General features: G+C 43.2%; 1 long non-coding RNA gene across 1 annotated transcript in view; it reads right to left on the reverse strand.

Moving 5' to 3' along the window:
• Positions 1-3,117, reverse strand: part of LOC140849663 (uncharacterized) — a 44,175-nt gene extending 41,058 nt beyond the window's left edge. The window contains exon 1 of the long non-coding RNA XR_012131807.1: positions 2,352-3,117. This is a non-coding gene — a long non-coding RNA (uncharacterized lncRNA). The remainder of the gene's footprint in view (positions 1-2,351) is intronic.
• Positions 3,118-6,000: the final 2,883 nt, after the last annotated feature.

Raw genomic sequence — 6,000 nt, forward strand, 5'->3', positions numbered from 1 at the left:
TGAGCTTTCACCTCCTCCTCCACAAGAAGGCTCTCCGGGCACACACTTCTTCCTCCTTGAAGATGCCAGGAGTCCTGGCAGGTACAGTGCCAGCCAGGCACACACTCACCCGGCACCCATTCTCTTCCCCTTTCAGCTTTTTCTTTACTTTGGCACTTTTCATGAAGGTCCAAAATCTTTTTATTTGTTTGTTTGTTTTGCCTTACACTGAGTCTCATGTGCAAAGTAAAGAGAGAGAGCTGTGAATTTTCATAATTTAAGGAGTTTTTTTTCTATGACTTGATTATGGGAGCTGAGTGGAATGACAAAGACAGCAGAGAGAAGATGGAAGAAATACTTCACACCAGCAAACCCCTTTGACGACTCCTTAGCAGCCTGCTGGAAGCTCCAAGCCCCCAAAAGGTTTTTGGGATGAGAAAGTAACCACATGAATCTAGAAAATGTGGTGCATCTTGTGCACAGATTTGAATTTAGAGAATTCTTGTTTGGTTTTGCATATAAAGTTGGGGCAGTAGGGAAGGCACAGAGAAAAACAGAGAAACACTTCCCCCTGCTGCCTGTATGGTAAATGCCAGCATCAATGCAAAAAATTTCCACTCATGCCCTAAATGTCTGCCAAAAATTCACTTTGTGCAGCTATTTGAATTTTGTGGAATGCATTTGCCCATCTGAAAATGCCTTCAAAGGTTGTAAAAATGATCATAGAACAGAGGTTACTGATTATGTTCTTTCTTGGACATTTAGTTATTTAGTTCTTTATCGGAGCAGGAAATACAATGACATGATTCTAAAGTCAAAACGATATGAAAGTTATAAATCAAAAAGCCTCATCCCTGGTTTCTGCCCTCCTTACCTATACCCAGATACTTTTATTGGATTTTAGGTCAAGTCAAGCAAATGTGGCTCTATAATCTTCTTTCTCCCTTCTTTTTTCATACAATAGTTTGCTCCTCGGCACTACTTGTACATATTGCTTGTGTCACTTGACACTCTATCTCAGAGATCTTCCCATTTCAGGACAGAGGAAGTGTCCATGTTCTTTCCTTGCCGAGCATTCTAAATGCAGAAAGAACACATTGCCTGTGGGAAGCCACATTAATTGGTTCAATGATTGCAAAACATGAATGATTTAAAAATCTTAGTATATAGAAATAACCTCCTTCAGCCAAAACTACCCACAGACAAACACTGTCCATGACCCTTTGTACTAAACTTGTCTCCTGCCCACATTTTTATTCTGGTGCTCCCGCTGATTACAACCTCTCGCCTTGGTATCCATTGCATTCTATGCCAGAACAGAGCTTTGTCGTCACTGAACTTTAGAAGCGGTGCTCAGAATTAAAAGGGTTTAATGACACCAAGACTTCTATTAAAAAATCCAGAATAAAGGAAAAAGCCTTTTGCTTCAGCTGAAATGCTCTTGTAAAGGGCAAAAAGGAAAATACAAGCACCATTTTTGCTGGTTGAAGAGTAGAGCCATGGGTACCTCCTGAAGATGGCAGGGCTGCCAGCTCTTGATGGAAGCCAGATTTGGCTTATTGTATTTGAAAGAGTTATACAACAGTGTCTTCCAGTGCAGACAGCAAGCCAGTGAGACCGTCAAGGTCAAAGAAAAACCCAATTACCCATAGCAAACACTGACTGTACAATTAAATTATCCCAGTCAGGAAAATATTTGCTCTGCAACTGGCTTTTCCAGAAAACTCACCCTCAAATCAGTCTGAGCCATTCATCGGCATCCATCTACTCCATTTCCTTCTGTCACCCAGCATCTGGGAGCATGTCTGTAGTAAACACATCAGCGCCCCCTACATCCCCTTGGCCCATCCTAGAGGTCACCGGCAGCTTCAGGGGGAGTTCCCACGCACACAGATAACCACCATGAGGGACTCACTTCTCTCTACCTGAGGGCTTTTTCTGGCTATAAAAGTATGGCCTTTTCAGTCCAGGCATGCAGGGCAGGACAGAGTGCCAGGAAGTTAAGGTCCCCAACAGTAACCTTCAACCAGGGAGTAAAGGGAACTGGTAGATACAAATCCAGCCCTCTTGCCTCTTCCTGGGACAATGCTAGAGTCTGAGTCACCCCAAATTTCAGAGGGACACCAGTGCAATTGAGCCCAGGCACTCACAGTAGTGACCCTTCATTCACACGTTCCTTACTGGCTTTTTCCCTTCACTCTCTTGCCATCATCCTAGGATTACCTCCTATGACAGTCGGAGTCCAATCAGGAGATGGAACCCAGAGTAGCTTAAACAAAGGAGTAATACAAACATCATTCACTGCAATAAAGAGTAACTGTAGGGTCCGCGGAAACCCTGTAAGACACCCTACGGCTTAGGGGGAGGCCAACCTTGTTAGGGATCCAGACGTCCTTGGAGAAGGCAGGTTCCACCCACCAGGAGGCAAAGAAGTCTGCTGCTTTGGCCAGGCTGGAGTGGGTCCCGAGGTGCGATGAACACAAGAGGCCACCCTCCAGAGTACAGGTGAGAAAAACCAGCAACTGGTCCTGGAGTGTGGAGACTGGGAGCCATGTGGCTGTGCTGTGGGCTCTGGTTTCCCAGCTGAGGGGCCGCACAGAGGTCATCACCACACCACTGCTGCAGAGCCGCAGAAGGGCTGTGGCTCCTCTGCATGTCCTCACACTCATAGTTGAGCCCCATCTGGCACAGAAACGGCAGACCTTCCTCCTCCTCCAAGACCCCTCCAGCGCCCTCTACTGAGAGGGCTCCACATCATGCTCACAATTAAGGAGAAATACTTGGAGAAATTCCATGATCACAGAGCATACATTGAAGGGTGCACTGGCATTTCACAACTGAGGACCAAGGACAGCAGACACCCTCTGTGAGGCTTGGGACAGTCCTGTCCGATGAAGAATGTGGAAGAATATGCTTCATGCCAAATGCATCCCACAGAACGTTCCTGTAGCTGGACCTACAACCCAACTCCATTTTATATATAAAAAGAAAGCATGTTTATACAGTTTTAATATACGATTTTCAAGAGCCAATTGAGAGAAGGCAGTACTTTCTTTTACCAAGAGGTGGTCACCACTTGGAAACTCATTACCCGCAGCAACAGTGTAACTCAGGAAAGGAGTTAGCAGACCACCCCCTCCCACTTGACTCTGCATCTGTACTGATCACGGGCACAGCTGCAAGCGTCTGTGTAGCCCACTGTACCATCTAACGTAGTAGTCCCCTGGCATTTGTATACTGAAATACTCATTCTGTAAATTGCTTTATGTAAATTGCTTTCTTTTTATTTTTCCTTTGTAGAATAGTTAGGATGCCATATTAGTTAAAAAGAAAATACATATGTAGACAGGTTGTATCATCTATGAACTTCAAGATATTTAAGGAGGCTTTATAAAATATTTTTCATAAAAAGGGAACTCTGGGCACAGAAAGAGAGAGTCTGGCCTCTCTGTTCACTGAAATGTGACAGCCCCAGTACAAAGCCAAGAACCAAGATACAAAATATGAGAATGTACAAATATTCTCATCTACTCAAAAATGACTCACTAGAACAGACTCTGAGCAAGAATTGCTGTAGGTTCTGGGAAGGCAGCACAGATCAGAAAATATAAGCCCCTGTCTTTGTGCAACTTTCACCAAAAAAAGGCAAAGGTTCATATCTACTGAAGTTACTCACCCAAACTATGGCCCAGAGATTCCACTACTACTAGGTATATACGCAAGAGAATAAGGGTATATGCCACCCAAAAACATTACAAGAATCTTGATGGCAGCTTTATTCATAGGAACCAACAACTGCAGACAATCCAAATGTCCCACAAGAGGAGAATAGATAAATAAATTATGGTGTATTCATTCAACAAATTTAAAAAATGACAAACCACTAAGATGACTTGGTTATATAGATGAATCTCATAGAGATCATATTGAGCAAAGAAGTCAGACACAAAAGTGAAATTAACTAAATAATGTCATTTATATGAAGTTAAACAGCAGTCAAAATTCACCAATAATGATAAATATCAGAATAGTAGTTACCTCTTGGTGGAGAGAGTATTGCCTGGGAAAGTACACAAGGGAACCTTCAAAAAGGTGAGAAACTTCTGTATTAGTCTGACTGATGGCTACGCGGTATGATAAAATCACCAAGGTGCAATTATAAGTTCATCAAGATGAATACTTAAGATCAGTGCACTTTGACAAACCTCAGGCTACTTAACTTTACCTCATTTTTTTAAAGGACTCTATCTGAACACACCAATTTTAAAAGTTAGTAATTGCAAACAAAAGGCTTCTGGAATCAGACAGATCTGGGTTCAGATCTCATTTCCAGCACCTCCTGCTTTGTAAGACCTTGAAAAATGTACTTGGTGTGTCTGAGTCTCCATGTCCTCATTTACAAAATAAGACTAATAACTCATTCCTTTCCAGTTTGCTGAGAGGATTTGAGACATAACATATGTTAAAGCACCTACCTCTGTCCTTAGGCTCAAGAGCTACCCTTGTCTTCTCCAGGAATTTCACACTCCATTAGCTCTGACATCCCCAAAGCAGGGCTGGTGTCAGTGATGGCAAATGTGGGGTGGTCATGTCCCCCACTGTCCCCTCCAGAGCCTGCAGACACAGCTAACCAACTATGACACGCTTCCCTGCTGACCCTTAAAATACTTCTCCACACAGTTCTCCCTGAAGCTACACACTCCACGAGAGCTGGCACATGAAACTGAAATAAAACCTACGTGCCATCCTGACCTCTGTCATATTCATCTCTGTGGCATCTAGTACAAAGACTTGTCAAGCTTGTGAAAAATGATAAAAGAACTAGTATTTATTTAGCATCTAAAACTCAACATACTCAGGCCAGGGTTATATACCTACATATATAGTGCCTTTTAAATTCCTTACAAAAATCCTGTGAGAGAAGCATAATTCTCATTGAGTAGTCAAAGAAAGTCCACAGATCTGGTAGCTAAGCCAGGTTCAAATCCAGGTCTGTCTGCCCCAATGTCCAAGGTTAGTCCACGAGAGTATACCGTACTTCCTGAAATACAGATGCCTAGTGGATATCTAATATTCCATGACAGACAATTATGGATGAATCATCCAGAATTCAGAACAAGGACAATAGACATGCATCATACCACTAGCACTGAGTTATAAAAGAGAACAAAGGAAATGCTTTCATGCCAAAAAGGAAATAAAAATAAATGAGCTCTGATGGTTACAAAGGAGCAAAACAGAGTCACCAGTCTGCAAGACTATTTATTGGCTGCTAATTCAGCAGGTATGTTTTTTCAAACATGAGCACATTAGGTATTCCACCAGCGGTGCAGAATGCATCTTGGTTAATCTCAAGTGAAGGGCAGCCACACTCTCCCTGTTGAGTCCTGCCTGTTTTCCTTGCTTTCAATTTGGTCTTCCTGCAGATTCCAGTACCTGAGCAGAGACCAGAGGTGGGCAAACAGAGCTGTCCCCCGACGAAATGGAGCTCTGTGCTGGGGAGGGACCAACAGGCCCCAGCGGGCCAGACCCCATGCACATCAGGGCTGCTGTTGAAATCTGAAAATACAAGTTGTAATGCCTCTGTCCTGGGGAGGCAGAGGCGAAAGGAGAGGAGAAAGGAGACAGCAAGAGCGCTAGAATGCCAAAGCCAGGAGAGCCTGCACGGGACCGTTCACCTATTTTCCAAATGTCAGCCATGTTTGCCATATTCCTATACCATCGGCACTATTTACCTATTCTCTTCCTTCAAATAAGCCCACATATTTGATGACCTTTAGCCTCACCCTAAGCAATAGATCAGTGAAATCATATATTCGGTGTGCTAGTTGTATTTTTCCTGATACATATTAAAATAAATATGATAACTATGAAACTTTAAAATGTTCATCCAAAAGCATAACGATATATCACCTCACACCTGTTAGCAAATGTTGACAAGGATGTGGAAAAAAGGGAACCCTCATGCATTGTGGGTGGGAGCATGAGTTGGTGCAGCCACTGTGGAAAACAGTATGGAGG

This window comes from Manis javanica, chromosome 5 (genome assembly GCF_040802235.1).
Source record: "Manis javanica isolate MJ-LG chromosome 5, MJ_LKY, whole genome shotgun sequence".
Lineage (NCBI taxonomy): Eukaryota > Metazoa > Chordata > Mammalia > Pholidota > Manidae > Manis > Manis javanica.